Source organism: Octopus bimaculoides, chromosome 8 (assembly GCF_046866305.1).
Source record: "Octopus bimaculoides isolate indiv1 chromosome 8, ASM4686630v1, whole genome shotgun sequence".
NCBI classification, from domain to species: Eukaryota; Metazoa; Mollusca; class Cephalopoda; order Octopoda; family Octopodidae; genus Octopus; species Octopus bimaculoides.
The window spans coordinates 62718096-62735691 of record NC_142935.1 but is presented as its reverse complement, the minus strand read 5'-3'; the positions used below and the strand labels follow the sequence as shown (position 1 = coordinate 62735691).

General features: G+C 38.9%; 1 protein-coding gene across 10 annotated transcripts in view; it reads left to right on the top strand.

The window, feature by feature from the left end:
• Nucleotides 1–17596, top strand: part of LOC106883493 (uncharacterized) — a 379952-nt gene that overhangs the window by 168103 nt on the left and 194253 nt on the right. Inside the window, exon 1 of one of the 10 annotated variants that reach the window (XM_089356622.1) lies at nt 2330–2434. The exons of 7 other annotated variants lie outside the window; for them this stretch is intronic. The gene's annotated coding sequence lies outside the window, so the exon portion shown is untranslated. Of the gene's footprint in view, nt 1–2329; nt 2435–17596 lie in introns of those variants that run through there. 2 more of the 10 variants (XM_089356617.1, XM_089356605.1) reach the window with 2 other exon arrangements.

Here is a 17596-nt window from a genome sequence, read left to right as displayed (position 1 = left end):
TGCCAGCTCGCTGCCTTAATTAATTAAAATGTTATTAACAACAATTTATCTCAAGACATTTTTGCATTCCATTCCTTAATTTATTTTTGTGCAATTTGCATTCTAATTAAAACCAACTGAATAACATGCATCCTAAATTTGTTACTAATCTAAAAATACTCACATCCTTCTGGGACTTTTTATGTCTCATGAAACTATGAATTTGCCCTTGAAAATTTCCTCTCTAAGGTGCAAGCCAAGCAAATATTTTTTATAGATGATCAGTGGTTACCTTATGGCATCGATATTATCCAAGACATCTATCAAATACTGTTCTCAGAATTCTTCTAATCCACTGCCCTAAGTTAGTGATTATTTATTAGTCCCCAAATTGATGGACTGTAAAGTTGACTTCAACAGGATTTGAACTTGGAATGTAGAAAGGTAGATCAAATACCACATGACATTCTGTCTGACATTTCGACAGCTGTATCAATTTCACTCTTTTGTAATTAAAATGAATTTACCTCTTATGTTCCCTACATCATTTATATATTATAGAATCAGAAGTGAGGGGGAGTTCATGTGCGTATGTGAATGTGTGTGTGTGTGTATTTGTACATGTATATGTATGTTTTTGTGGAGGCACAATGGCCCAGTGCTTAGAGCAGCGGACTCGCGGTCATAGGATTGCGGTTTCGATTCCCAGACCGGGCGTTGTGAGTGTTTATTGAGCAAAAACACCTAAAGCTCCACGAGGCTCTGGCAGGGGGTGGTGGCGAACCCTGCTGTACTCTTTCACCACAACTTTCTCTCACTCTTACTTCCTGTTTCTGTAGTGCCTGTAATTCAAAGGGTCAGCCTTGTCACACTGTGTCTCGCTGAATATCCCCGAGAACTACGTTAAGGGTACACATGTCTGTGGAGTGCTCAGCCACTTGCATGTTAATTTCACGAGCAGGCTGTTCCATTGATCGGATCAACTGGAACCCTCGACGTCGTAAGCGACAGAGTGCCAACAACAATGTATGTTTGTACATGTGTATTTGTTTGTATGTGAATGTGTGTGTGTGTGTGTGTGTGTGTGTGTGTGTGTGTGTGTGTGTGTGGTTTTCAAGACCCGCTGCCTACCAAAAGCAAAAACAGCAACACCAGAAAAGGGAGAAGAAAGAGGAAGCAAGTGTATTAGGGGGAAGTCAAGGATAAGCATAATAAGGAGAAGAAACAAAACAGCAGAAAATGTAGCTGAATCGGAAAAGAAAAGGAGAGAGAGGGAGAGGGAGAGAGAGAGAGAGAGAGTGGTGGGGAGATTATTTGTTTACACATTGAGCAACTAAACAATCTATATAATGTGACCAAATGGAAAGAGCAGACAACAACAACAACATATCATGTGACCAACAAACAAAAGAAAAACACAAATTCACTTGAAAGGGTCTCTTCTCTCTTACACAAAGGGTCAGCCCCCAAGTATCAGTTTCCTTTTGTCCTCATGACATGCAAACATATCCAAACTGATATACTTCACCAGAATAATTTTATTCCTGACACAGACCACCACCAGTTTTCTCGGATTCCCTTGTCTTACATTATTACCGTGATTCTATCTTGCATTTTGATGTTGTAATTATGTCATTACGGTGTTGGTTATAGAGGTGTTTTTACATGCTACCTGCACGAGAGCCAGTCCGGCGGCACTGGCAATGACCACGCTCGAATGTTGTTTTTCATGTGCCACCGGCACATGTACCGGTAAGGCAACACTGGCAACGGTCACGCTCGAATGGTGCTTTACACGTGTCACCGGCATGGGATATATATGTATATATGCAACAGGTTTCTCTCAGTTTCCACCTACCAAATCCACTCACAAAGCTTTGGTTGGCCTGAGGCTATAGTAGAAGACACTTGCCAAAGGTGTCATGCTGTGAGACTGAACCCAGAACTATGTGGTTGGGAAACAAGCTCCTTACCACACAGCTACATGCATATATATTTATGAATGTAAATGCATATATAGATATATGCACAAACACACCTTTAAACACTTGTTTATTTTTATGCATATATGCATGTGCATGTGTGTGTGTGTGTGTGTGTGTGTCTGTGTGTGTGTGTGTGCGCGCACATGTGTGTGTGTGTATGTTGTAGTGTCTTTTACAATCAGCTATTCCATGTATATCCTTCTACCAGTTCATTGGTTGATAATGATAAGGAGTGCCTCTTGAGAATAGATGTATTTTGTTATTCTAGGCAGGTGAATAAGTTGTTATTTTAACTACCTGAATTAATACACAAATAAAAGGACACCCCCCACCCCAACACCATCAACCATTCATTGACTCACCTATGAACCAGCCTTATTTTTTGATGCCTCTTAATTTAAGTAGTCTTGTAGAAGCCTGTTGGTCATTCTACACTAGTTGTCTGAACAGAAAGTATATATAGAGCTAATGTGAGTGTATTCTAACTTTATAGCTAGTAGTTTTCTATTTGTCTGTCTATTTTCTCACTATTTATGCAAACCTGTCTGTCTGTCTGTCTGTCTGCCTGCTCGTCTGTCTGTCTATCCGTCTGTCTCTGTCTATCTCTATCTGTCTGTCTATCTATCTATCTATCTATCTATCTATCTATCTATCTATCTGTCTGTATGTCTGTCTGTCTGTCTGTCTGTCTATCTGTCTATGTGTCTGTCTATCTGTCTGTCTGTCTATCTATCTATCTATCTATCTATCTATCTATATCTATATATCTATCTGTCTGTCTGTCTGTCTGTCTGTCTGTCTGTTTGTCTGCCTGTCTGTCTGTCTCACTTTCTGTCTTTCTTTCTTCCTTTCTTTCTTTCTGTCTGTCTGTCTATATATCTATTTGCATATCTGACTATCGATCAGTTTGTTTACCTATCAGTCCATCAGACTGTTTATTTATCTGTCTATCTCTCTGTCTGTATGCCTGTCTGTCTGACTGTCTGCTTACCTGTCGGTCTGTAAGCATATCTCTCCTTTCTCTTTATCCATTGCTTTACCAGCTTGTCTGTCTGTCTGTCCGTCAGTCTGCCTGTCCATGTGTTTATCTATTTGTTTACCCACCCCTCTCTCTCGCTCTCTCTTTGCCTACATGCCTATCTACCTATCTACCTACCTACCTACCTATCTATCTATCTATCTATCTATCTACCTACCTACCTATCTATCTATCTATCTATCTGACAGTCTGTTTGTCGGTCTCTCTGTCTGTCAGTCAGCCAGTCTGTCTGTCTATCTATCTATAAATCTATCTATTTATCAATCTATCTGTTTATATAATTTACACACACACTCTCACCACCTATTTCTTTCCCCTCTCTCTTCTCTTCCTCTCCTCTCTCTTTCTCTCTCTCTCTTCTCTTCCCCTCCTCTCTCTTTCTCTCTCTCTCTCTATATATATATATATCAAGTTATTCATCTTGCATTACATTTAGCAAGCTATGAAAACTTTATAATTTAATTCAGAGTACTTATTACACACAGTGTAAAATGCATTCAAATGGTATCTGTACAGTTCCAAAACATAGCTACGGTAACCCAAACCTTTAGACTGACCTGTTTTGGAAATGCATTGAATGATTTCTCAAATTTCTTCCAAATTTCACAAAGGCATAAGATGAATTGGTCGGTTGTCTTTATTTGACAAATTGAACACACTGAGTGCTTCCACTTACATATAATCATGTCAGTTCTTTGATTATTCCTGTGTGCTTGTATAATTACAGGTAATTACAGGTATTCACAAAGGATTATGTAAATTACTTATGATCATTGTAAGCTGATACACTATAACGAGAAGAGACATGTTTGTTTCTTTGTTTGTGTGCGTGTATGTTTGTGTGTGTATGTGTGTGTGTGTGTGTGTGTGTGTGTGAGTCTGTGTGTGTGTTTGTGTGTGCATGCACCACCTTTAGTCGAGGAAATCGACCCCAGGACTTATTCTTTGTAAACCTAGTACGTATTCTATTGGTCTTTTTTGCCAAACTGCTAAGTTATGGGGACGTAAACACACCAGCATCGGTTGTCAAGTGATGTTGGGGTGACAAACACAGACACACAAATATACACATGCACATGCATACATACATACATACATATATATATATATATATATATATATATATATATATATATATATATATATATATACATATACGATGGGCTTCTTTCAGATTCTGTCTACCAAATCCACTCGCAAGGCTTTGGCTGGCCCGAGGCTATAGTAAAAGACACTTGCCCAAGGTGCCACACAGTGGGACTGAACCCGGAACCATGTGGTTGGTAAGCAAACTACTTACCACACAGCTACTCCTAGCGTATATGTTTGTGTGCACATGGATATGTGTTTGTCTATAAGAACATGCATATCTGTGGTCTGTGTGTGTGTGTGTGTGTGTATGCATGCTGGTGTTCAGAATTTTCGTGTGCCTCAATGAAAAATTATAAGCTAGTTCCTGGCTCAGTTTTCTGTCTATTCTTGTATGTATGACTATAAGGACAAATAATAAAAGACTCCCTTCAATCATGAATGAATAGGGGACTAGAAAGTTATCCTTTGAGGCACAAGTCTGGGCAAGACCGGCAATTGCCTATGCATAACAGTTGCCGGTAGTTGCCCAGAAGACCGGTAGTTGCCCAGAAGACCGGCAGTTGCCCATGCATAACAGCCTCGCCTTTCCATGCCACCAATGTTATCCAAGGGAAAGGCAAAGGCCGATACAGCTTGGCACCAGTGATGTCGCAACTCATTTCTACAGCTGAGTGAACTGGAGCAATGTGAAATAAAGTGTCTTGTTCAAGAATACAACACACAGCCCAGTCCGGGAATTGAACTCATTACCTCTTGTTTGTGAGCCCAATGCTCTAACCACTGAGCCATGTGCCTTCACTATATTATTTTCTATATTAAAGCCTGAAAGAATTGGAATTGGAGATAATGATATATAAAGTATTTGTATAAAATAAGCAAACCTCTGTTGAAGTACACAATAAACCATGTTGGTGGTGGCCTGTATAATGGCTCTTTATTGATCACTTTGAGCCTCTCATCTGAAATTGAGCAGTCACTTAGTTCCTCTACAGTATGAAACCTGTTCTGCGTTGGCCCCTTCTGTCATACATTTACCCACTTTTGTCCCTCATTCCCTAGCATAAAGGTACCCCCTCGGGGTTCATGGTCTTGCAAATTGCATTCAAGCCTCACTAATGTTGATCAAACCACAGGAATTACCATCTCATTGATTTACCATGCGACCTGACAGAAACTTCCACAAACCCTTAAAATAATTCTTTAGTAGAATTATTATGAAGTACAGTATGTGACAAGGCTGGATATTTATAATACAGCTAAAATATTGGGTTGTCCGGAAAGTTCGTGCCGATTTTTAAAGGAAAAAAAAAAAAGGTCAATAAATACTTGCCATTACATTTAATTAACCAAATATGAACCATTTTGTTGCACAATGCGTCTCCATCTTTCCTTTAACTTAAAAATACCCTCTTCCCAGAATCGAGGTGGTTTCATGGCAAATAAGTCGAAAGGTAAGCTACTATAAATCGGCATGAACTTTCCGGACAACCCAATATATCTGATAAGATTCACATAGTTTCCATCTATCCAATTTCACTCAGTAGCCTTGGGTCACTCCAAAGCTATGGTAAAAGGTACTTGTTCAACATGCCATACTGTGGAATTGATCCTAGGACTTGGTGACTGCGAAGCCAAACTTCTTAACCATTCATCCATGTTATGTCCATAGTAACCAGCATACAATCTTGTATATTTATTTACTGGTTCTCTCATCATTAGTTCAGCGAATATGGAGAAGGCCATGATTCACAGACAATGTCACAATGAGTGACCATACAACATTTAATGTGGTCTTCCATTGTTGCTGAAATAATTAAAATAATACTAGTTAATGACTAATATTGTATTTTTCTAATTAGTTTTTTAAATACAATCTTTATTAAATTCATTAATATTAAGTAACTATGTCTGTCTGTCTCACTACATAAATTATGCTATTTAACTTTACAAGGCTTCCTGTATTTCAATGTTATCTGTCTATATCTGTCTATCTGTCTCACCACATATGAAGGGGTGCTGAAAATTTCCTGTTTTTGAGTAAAAGAAAATACAGGAGGATCAGTTAATTATGATTTTATTCAACATATTCCCCTCCCAGATTCACACATTTATTGCAGCGGTCCTTCAGTTTTTTTAAGCCCTGTAAAAGAATTCAGAAGGTTGGGCCTTTTGCAATACCCTTAAAGCCAGGAACTTTTCAGCACTCCTCTTAGATGTTTCTAGATAGCTTTTTAATACTCTTAGCATTAGATATGCTTGTTGTTGTTGGCACTCTGTCGCTTATGACGTCGAGGGTTCCAGTTGATCCAATCAACGGAACAGCCTGCTCGTGAAATTAACGTGCAAGTGGTTGAGCACTCCACAGACACGTGTACCCTTAACGTAGTTCTCGGGGATATTCAGCGTGACACAGTGTGACAAGGCTGACCCTTTGAATTACAGGCACAACAGAAACAGGAAGTAAGAGTGAGAAAAAGTTGTGGTGAAAGAGTACAGCAGGGTTCGCCACCATCCCCTGCCGGAGCCTCGTGGAGATTTAGGTGTTTTCGCTCAATAAAAACTCACAATGCCCGGTCCGGGAATCAAAACCACAATCCTATGACCGCGAGTCCATTGCCCTAACCACTGGGCCATTGCGCCTCCACGTTAGATATGCTAACATTAACTTAATTATCATTTTTAAATAGGTGTGCCCTAAGAGGAATAATCATTAATTGTTTCTGGTTAATTTTTTAATACACCTTGTATTAAATAGTATAATTACATTATTTTCAGTATTACTATACAGTAATCCCTTGTCATATCGCGGTCTACCTATCGTGGTTTATTATTTAAGCTTCCGTTGATTTCTCTTTTGTGTTGTTTTGCATTTATAATAAGATAAATATATGCAAATTATAAAAATAATAAAAAAAAAATATACAGTACAGTACTGTTTCTACTTCATGGATCTTCACTTATCACGGGGCAATTTTGGAACATAACACTCATGATAATCGAGGGATTACTGTATCTGCTGAAATGTGAAAAAGACAAAATTGAATGTTTCAGACAGAACTCATGATGATGATGATGATGATGATGATGCTAATCATTGTCATCATCATTTAACATCTATTTTTCCATGCTTACCTGAGTTAGGATTTCTGTTTTGGCAGATATTTTACAACCTATTGTTTACCCTCACCTGTAATTAATCAAGGTAATAAATATCTCCCCATAGCTAGGCAAGTCTTTTGCAGAAGATTGGTAAAAACAACTTCACTTTATGACAATGAGGATCGTTTACAATCATCATGTGATGTCTTAGACAAGGGTACACACAAACACATGCACACATGCACATACATACCTATATGTGGTTCGTAAGCAAGCTACTTACCACACAGCCACTCCTACGCCTATATGTATGCATATATAAATATATATATATATATATATATATATATATATATTGCCAGTGCCCCTGGACTGGCTCCTGTGCGGGTGGCACATAAGATGTACCATCCTGAGCGTGACCGTTGCCAGTACCGCCTGACTGGCCTTGTAGGGTTTTCGAGCGAGATCGTTGCCAGTGCCCCTGGACTGGCTCTTGTGCGGGTGGCACATAAAAGACACCATTTCGAGCGTGGCCGTTTTCGTGCGGGTGACACGTAAAAGCACCCACTACACTCTCTGAGTGGTTGGCGTTAGGAAGGGCATCCAGCTGTAGAAACTCTGCCAAATTAGAATGGAGCCTGGTGTAGCCATCCGGTTGCACCAGTCCTCAGTCAAATCGTCCAACCCATGCTAGCATGGAAAGCGGACGTTAAACGATGATGATGATGATGATGATGATATATATATACAATGGGCTTCTTTAAGTTTCCATCTACCAAATCCACTCACAAGGCTTTGGTTGGCCTGAGGTTATAGTAGAAGACACTTGCCCAAGGTGCCACGCAGTGGGACTGAACCCGGAACCATGTGGTTGGTAAGCAAGCTACTTACCACACAGCCACTCCTATGCCTAGGAGTCATGCAGTCTATACATTTCCCATTTATAAGGCAACAAGCTGGCAGAATCGTTTGCACACCTGGCAAAATGCTTAGTGACACTTTGTCTGTTTTTACCTTGCGAGTTCTAATTCCACCGAGGTCAGCTTTGGCTTTCATCTTTTTGGAGTAGATAAATAAAATGCCAGTTGGGTCGATGTAATCAATTAGTCTCACTTCTACCAAATTTCAAGCCTTGTGCCTTTAGTGGAAAGGATTATTCTCCAATTTGAAATACAGAAGTTCTGTTAAAGATTCCAGATCCAAGAGAAGTAGGGTAAGGTGACCAAGGACATTATCACAAAACCTGTTTAAGCAGTGGAAGCTCGTAGAATACTGGATTTTAACTAATCAGTCTTTACCAACGAGGAAAAACAGACAACAAAATTTTAAAATAAAACAAAAGCCCCACAGAAATCACTCAAAGATAAGAAGATAAATCAATCTTCAAATTCTTTCATTGCGATCTTTGATTGTGTGTGTGTATGAGTGTGTGTATGGGGGAGGTTAATATTGTTTTACTTTATTTAGTTTCACAATTCACAACAAACCATCACATCACATCAAGATCAAAGAATTTCCTAATGTGTGTCTATGGCCCTTTTTCTTTCCTTCTTTATTTCTTTCTTTCTTTCTTTCTTTAAATTTTTTTCTCTTGCTAAAGAGGAGATCAAAGATTTCTACTCCTTGAACCTTTGTGTTTAATCAATAAGGTGAGATAGATTTCATGTGAACTTGACTGTGTGTATATGCATGTATATATGTGTGTGTGTGTGAGTGCATGCATGCTTGTGTGAGTGTGTATGTCTGTGTGTGTGTGTGTAGGTAACAATTTGATATGTGAAAACAAGAAATAAAATCAATGATTTGTAAAGTTTTATTGTTGCTTTTTTTCTTCTTGTAGAAAAAAATATTTGGAAATTTTCCTTTACTTTTAGATCAATAAATTCCAAAGTTAGAGGGGAAAAATGTGACCATGGATTTGTGGTATTTTGTCCAAGATTTTAAAATAATATTAAATTGCTGATTTTAAATATATTTCTGGTTGATGAGTGGTGTTAAATTGTTTAAGATATGATCACAGGTTCAAATCTTGCAACAGTAGGCTATTACAGTCATTATGAAAAAAGTATTTTATTACAGATACAAATATATAGGCATGATTGTGTTGTGAGAAGCTTATTTCTCAACCACATGGTTCTGGGTTCAGTCCCACTGCATGGCACCTTGGGCAGGTGTCTTCTACTATAACCTCAGGCTAACCAACACCTTGTAAGTGGTTTGGTAGGCACAAACTGAAAAAAGTTGTCATGTGTGTGTGTGTGTGTGTGTGTTTGTCCTCTATCACCACTTGACAACCAGTGTTGGTGTGTTTATGTCCCTGTAACTTAGCAGTTAGGCAAAAAGGGACTGATAGAATAAGTACCAGGCTTTAAAAAAATAAGTTCTGGGATCGATTCATCTGACTAAAACCTCTTCAAGGTGGTGCCCCAGCATGGCCACAGTCTAATGACTGAAACAAGTAAATAATAAAAGGTGTGTGTGTGTGTCTGTGTGCACATGTGTGTGTGTGTGTATTTATTGCTATTATTTCAAAGTTATTACAAGCTAATTTGATTAGTAGGTGTCTTCTCTATAGCCCCAGGACAATTAATGAGTGAATTTGGTAGACAGAAACTGTGTGGAAGTCTTTTCTACTCTAGGCACAAGGCCCGAAATTTTTGAACAGGGGGCCAGTCGAGTAGATGGACCTCACATGCCACTGGTACTTAATTTATCAACCCCGAAAGTATGAAAGGCAAAGCCAACCCCAGCGGAATTTGAACCCAGAACGTAAAGAAAATGTGCAAGTCTGTCCTGTATATACATATGTGTATGTATGTTTGTATGTCTTTGCATTTGACAACCACTGTTCATTTATTCATACCCCCCATACATTGGTGATCAGCTAAAAAGACCATACATTGGTGATCAGCTAAAATGAATACTGGGGTTGATTTCATCAACTAAACCCTTCAAGGTGGTGCTCCAGCATGACTGAAACAAGTTAAAGATGAAAGCTAAATGAGGACTCATGATACTTAGTCAGTAGACAAGAGTGGTGATAATGATGTGGTGTGGCTTCTAAATTCACAGATTTCCAGATAATATATCCTTTCTACTATAGGCACAAAACCTGAAATTTAATTTTGGGGGTGGGGGCTAGTAGATTACATTGACCCCAGTGTTTAAACAGTATTTATTTTATCGATCCCGAAATAATGAAAGGTGAAGTCGACCTTGGTGGAATTTGAACTCAGAGTGTAAGGACAGATGAAATACCAGTGAGCATTTTGCCCGGTGTGCTCACAATTCTGCTGGCTCCCCACTTTGAATAAAGGGTTACTCATTCTTGCCAGTTGAGTGAACTGGAGCAATGAGAAATAAAGTGTCTTGCTCAAGGACACAATGCACCACTGGGAATTGAACTCATGGCCTTACAATCGTGAGCCAAATACTCAAAACACTTAGCCATGTGTCTTCACTAATTTCCAGATTATATCATTGTGCGGGTGACACGTAAAAGCACCCACTACACTCTCTGAGTGGTTGGCGTTAGGAAGGGCATCCAGCTGTAGAAACTCTGCCAAATTAGATTGGACCCTGGTGTTGCCATCCGGTTTCACCAGTCCTCAGTCAAATCGTCCAACCCATGCTAGCATGGAAAGCGGACGTTAAACGATGATGATGATGATGATGATGATCATTAATATAGTATGTTTTCATTTAGCAGTTCACTTTCAGTCCATTCTTATTTAGAACTGTGCATTTTTATGTATTCTGGTCGTGGAGCTCTTGTTATCTTCCTATACTCAGGGCTAAAATGGTTAATTTGGAAAACACATACATTTTTTCCTCCAAAAAGCTCCTCAAACCATAATAAGGTTCAGTGGTATTTTCACAAATCAAAAATGTAGCTGATAGTATATTTGAACCTAAATTAATAGGATTAACAAATAAGGGCAGTTTTAAAATAAGGGTCTAGCAATTCTCCTGGTAAAGGATTATTTCTCTAAGGAGACCTTAATTTTCTTTGTTACCTTGAGTGTCAAGAAGTTGAGCTATTGATTATGCTCTGGGGATTAAGAAGTTGCTTTCTAATTAAAATAAAGTCTATTGTTTAATAGCATTCATTGAAGATTAATTTCACTACTTAAATCTAACATTACACACATGTGTTTGTGTATATGTGTGTGGATGTGTATATGCTTTGTTTGGGTTTATTGCATTTAATAAAGAAATGGTTTCGAGTATATTATTCATTCTGCTTTTGTTTTTTTTTTCCTATTCAATAAAATGACATGCATGTGTGTGTATGTGTTCATGTGTATATGTATATATATATGTATGTATATATGTATGTATATATATATATATATATATATATATATAAATATATATATAGGGTAGAAATAAAGTCACTATACAGTTACTTATAATAAAAAGGGCAAAGCAGAATCAGAAAAGAAGCAAAACAATACACACAACACAGAAACAGGTCTGATCAATAAGTATCCGGACTGTGTGTGTGTGCATACACACAAACACACACACACACACACACACACTAATATATACTCTCTTTACTCTTTTACTTGTTTCAGTCATTTGACTGCGACCATGCTGGAGCACCACCTTTAGTTGAGCAAATCGACCCGGGACTTATTCTTTGTAAGCCTAGTACTTATTCTATTGGTCTCTTTTGCCGAACCGCTAAGTGATGGGGACATAAAAATACCAGCATTGGTTGTCAAGCAATGCTAGGGGAACAAACACAGACACACACACATATACATATGACGGGCTTCTTTTAGTTTCCGTCTACCAAATCCACTCACAAGGCTTTGGTCGGCCTGAGGCTATAGTAGAAGACACCTGCCCAAGATGCCACGCAGTGGGACTTAACCCAGAACCATGTGGTTGGTAAGCAAGCTACTTACCACACAGCCACTCCTGCACCTATGTGTGTACACACATTGCTTCATTATACAGTGAATTGTTATTTAAAATGTTTCGTTTTGTACATTTAATAGAATCTGCAGACAGTACTTGCCGATTGGCACTTAATTATTTTGGGAAACCTAAAAGAAGGAAAAATAAAGTTGACATTGGCCTGTTTTGAACAAGAATCAGGAGACTTAAACTAAGGCACCTTTCAACTGAATGGCTATAGGACTGAGAGATATGGAAATATAATAAAGGGCCAGGAGCAGGTGTCTTGCTGAGGAGATGTATATATGGCTTCCCCATTTGGAAAGAGCAACAGAGATGTGAGGTCAAGGCACTGAAATTTGCACTGACAAGACTACTTGTATATCTAATCTTAGCTACTTATATTTCTTCTCCATTCACTAAAGTGCTGGTCGAATTTAAAAACATTTAAAAAAAGCCATCTTAATTTTATTAAACAGGGCAATTTGCTTGCCTTCTTTTCAATCCTCACAGCACCACTCCACTCAGGACACCCACTGAGAAACATTACCTGATAGTAAATCTATGCCAACAAGGAAATTTTTAATGGTTGATTTGACCTGTTAGAGACATCAGATAAATCTCCCTCAAATTACAATATGGTGGAATAAGTTGTTGAAATGGATACCAAAGATGCTTTTTTGCTCCCTGTAGAAAAACTGCAGGAACTCTTTGAGAAGAAAACATGGGAAGAAGGCATTATCTTTTATCTTCGGTCATGCTGGGGCACAGCCATGAAGGATTTTTAGTCAAATGAATCGGCTCCAGTATTTATTTTTTAAGCCTGGTACTAATTCTATTGATTTATTTTGTCGGACTGCTAAGTTATAGGGACATAAACAAACCTACACCAGTTGTCGAGTGATGGTGGGATAAACACAGACACAAAGACACACACACACACACACATGTATATGTATAGAAATGACAAGCTTCTTTCAGTTTCCATCTATTATATCCACTCACAAGGGTCTGGTTGGCCTGAGGCTTTATTAGAAGACACTTGCCCAAGGTGCCATGCAGTGGGACTGAACCTGGAACCATGTAGTTGGGAGGCAAACGTCTTGCCACACAGCTATCCCGGCACCTGGTATAAAGCTACATTATGTACATAGATAGATTTCATGGCCACAGTTGGAAAGTCTTTGATCATAGTCCTGTTGGATCAAGGGTGACTCAGGGTCATAAAAAAACAACATAAGTAGATGAATCAATAAAGTTGACCTTGTCAGGATAATTAAGGGAAGTCATCAAAGATATCCAGTGTACCCCACAAACACAAACCCCGCACAGGGCACCAATGTGACTGTGATTACTTTTAAAAGGAAACTGTTCCGCTTCTAAGATGTCAATAAAGGTTGTGTGTTTTAAGACGTGGTTGGGTTTACTTGCAATGTATTTCACTTCTCATCTGCCCCACCCTGGGCTGTGTAGCAAGGTGGCGGTAGTTCTGACAAGACTATGTTAGAATGGTGGTAGCAGAGGTGATAGTGATGGTGGTGGTAGTGGTGGTTGTATTGATGTGCCAGTGAAGGTCAGTGGTGGTGGTGGTGGTGGTGGTGTTTATGGTAAGGTGATGGTAATGATTGTATTAGTGAATGCATATTATAATGATGATATTGATGATGAATGTGGAGGCACAACGGACTCGCGGTCATAGGATCGCGGTTTCGATTCCCAGACCGGGCGTTGTGAGTGTTTATTGAGCGAAAACACCTAAAGCTCCACAAGGCTCCGGCAGGGGATGGTGGCGAACCCTGCTGTACTCTTTCACCACAACTTTCTCTCACTCTTTCTTCCTGTTTCTGTTGTGCCTGTATTTCAAAGGGGCCAGCCTTGTCACACTGTATCACGCTGAATATCCCCAAGAACTACGTTAAGGGTACACGTGTCTGTGGAGTGCTCAGTCACTTGCACGTTAATTTCACGAGCAGGCTGTTCCGTTGATCAGATCAAATGGAACCCTCGACATCATAAGCGACGGAGTGCCAATGATGATGAAAGTGAAGGTGGTTGTGAGTTCGAATCCTGAACCGGGCTGCGTGTTGTGTTCTTGAGCAAGACACTTTATTTCACGTTGTTCCAGTTCACTCAGCTGTAGAAATGAGTTGCGACGTCACAGGTGCCAAGCTGTATCAGCCTTTGCCTTTCCTTTGGATAACACTGGTGGTGTGGAGAGGGGAGACCGGTATGCATGGGCGACTGCTGGTCTCCCATAAACAACCTTGCCCGGACTTGTGCCACAAAGGGTAACTTTCTAGGTGCAATCCCATGGTCAGTCATGACCAAAGGGTGCCTCAGCAATGATGATGATGACAATAGAGGTGGTGGTGGTCATTTTGTGTTGTTTAGCCCCAGGATTAATCCTAATCAAGGAGACTCATGATCAAAGACATTCCATCCATGACAACTCCCCCTCTTTCTTATCTACAGAGAAGCCAGGATCATATTGTATCATATCATGCAAAACATCCTTTTCTAAGACGGTAGTGTGTGATTTTTAGGAAGATTTGATTGCTATTTCTAGCTGGTTGGTTAACCTCACAGAATCTTATTTGGTGATTTGAGGCACTTGTAGTGTAATGGGGTGCTGATGATGATGGTGTTGGTGATGGAGGTGATGCTTGAATAGTGTGATGGTAGTGATGAAGATAATTCTTGTGTAGTGTGGTGGAGGTGGTGGTGGCTGTGGCAGCGACAGTGGTGGTGGTGGTGGTGAGAGAATTGAAATAGTGTCATTCAGGTGCTATTAGTGTTAAAGGAAGATATAAACAACAAATACATGTTTGTTTTTTTTATGCTATTTTGTATTTTTTTTTTTGGTGTATTGTGCTGGTTCATTACAATCTACTTTGCTTACCCTGATTTATATATATAGTGTGAATATGTGTGTATATTTGTGTTGGTAGGTAGATAGGTACAGACATGAGAATATATATATATATGTGAGTGTGTGTTTGTGCATGTAGATAGATGTGTACATGTGAGTATATATACATATATATATAAAATATGTGGATAGGTGTGTATATCTATTACTATTTGCGTAGGTAGGTAGATAGATGTATACATATATTTGTGTAGGTAGGTGTATATCATGACTGTGAGTTTTTGTGTAGGGAAGTAGGATTGTATGCAGATGAGAAGGTAGGAAGATGTGTATATATGTAGGCATGGGTGTGTGTGTGTGTATGTAAGAGGGTTGATGTGTACATCTGTGTAGTTAAGTAGATTTGTATGTGGGTGTTTAGGTCTGTGTGTGTGTGCATGTATATGTATATGTATGTGTCCATATGTACCTATATATATATATATATATATATATATATATATATATATATATATATATATATATATATATATATGTATATGTACACACCTATGTATATAACTTTGTAAGTCTGAATATGTTTATATCAAGAATGAACACAATATTTACATGTCAACCTGCTCTGGTCTGTGACAAGTTACTCTCAAGGAGAGCTAATGGAAAAAAAAAAAAAATAATAAAAATAATTTTTTAAAAACCTCGTTAAACCCCCATATGGAAAATTCTTTGTTAGTTTTGTCCCTTTTAGCTTTCCTTTGGTTTTCTTTTTTTCTTCTATCTCCCTTCCTATTTTCCTCTATTTTTCCTTGCTTCCATTATTTTCTTATTCTTCTCTCTCCTCCTCATCTCTGTTTATGTGTGTAAGCATATTTCTTTTTATGTGGATGAGGAGAGAGAAACTGTTTGTGTCAATCGTGTTCAATTAAGTAATTATAATCTCTCTCTCTCATTCACTCTCTCCATCTGTATATGAATAATTCCAAGCACGTGTGTGTGTGTGTGTGTGTGTGTGTCCTGTGCCAAAAAGTACTTTTGCCAAAACAGGTTCAATATCCTTTCAGCCATGGCAAATTACTGTGCTAGATCATTTCATGCTGACCATCAACAAGCTGGTATTTTATTCATCAACTTTGAAAGGATAAACAATTAAGTTGACCTTGATGGGATTTGAACTCTGTGCAGTATGTGTGAGACAGAGAGAGAGAGAGAGGGGGAGAGAGAGAACTGGAACAAATGCTGTAACGCATTCTGCCTGAGACTTTAACAACTTTGCCACCGGAAATGCATTCGGTCTGAGTTTTGCTCAGTAAGGATTGAACAGAAGTTAAAAACAATAACAACAGCAACAGCAGCAGCAATCACAACAACATTTCAGCAACAACACCTTTCATTGGCTCATACCTTGGTGTATAATCTTGTATAGTGTGTAAGTAGTGGCACTGCAGGTTAGTAAACTGTTTCCTGACCTTCGTTTTAGGAAGCTTGTTAATCTCTAAGATGAATTAAAGCTTTACTGTTTTGTACTCATAATCCTTCAGGTCTGTTAGAAGCTTGAATTAGACCATAGAGAAATTCTCAAGTCAGCATAGGAGCCTTGAACCTTTCTTGACTGTCATCCCATTTACTTCCATATTTATAAAAGGGAAACAATTTATTAATTCACCTTATTTATTTATCTTTTAATCTGTTATTTTTTTTACTTGTTTCAGTCAAAAGACTGTGGATTTATTATGGGGATTTATCATGAAGAAATTAGTTGATCAAATTGATCCCAGTACATTTATTTTAGGTCTTCTGCTTATTTTGTCAGTCTCTTATTGCCAAGTTGCTAAGTTATAGGGATTATAACAAAACTAATAAAACATCACCAGTTGTTGATGAGAGATAAACACAAACACCAAATGTGTACACACACACACGCACACACACACACACTCACACACACACACACACACATAAATTTTCCAATGGGCCCTTCCCCACCTTCAAGGTTTTTGTAAGGCCAATCTATTTCAATAAATTTTGAAATCAGTTCATTGACCCTCTTTTTCCTGTACTACCACTGTGAACCCAGGGCCTTGCTCAGCCCCTGCAACCCCTATGGTCACAGGGGGCCCTCCATGGTTGAGGGGCCCCATGTTATGATCAAAGTATGTAAATAGATGAGTCATCTATTTACTTTGGTTAAGGTGTTGAATACGAATTAAACTTTCAATGCTAACTGAAAATTTCAAGAAATAAAATGGTAATTCATGGTACCTGCAACAATTCTTATAAAAATATAGCTGTGTGGTAAGTAGCTTGCTTACCAACCACATGGTTCCGGGTTCAGTCCCACTGTGTAGCACCTTGGGCAAGTGTCTTCTACTATAGCCTTGTGAGTGGATTTGGTAGACGGAAACCGAAAGAAGCTCGTCATATGTGTGTATATATATATACGGACCGAGACCTTTGGAAATGGGCTGTGCGTGAGAAGACCAGGCAAGCCAAGTAAGATCGTTGCCAGTGCCCCTGGACTGGTTCTTGTGCGGGTGGCACATGAGATGCACCATTTTGAGCGTGGCCGTTGCCAGTACCGCCTGACTGGCTCCTGTAGGATTTTCGAGCGAGATCGTTGCCAGTGCC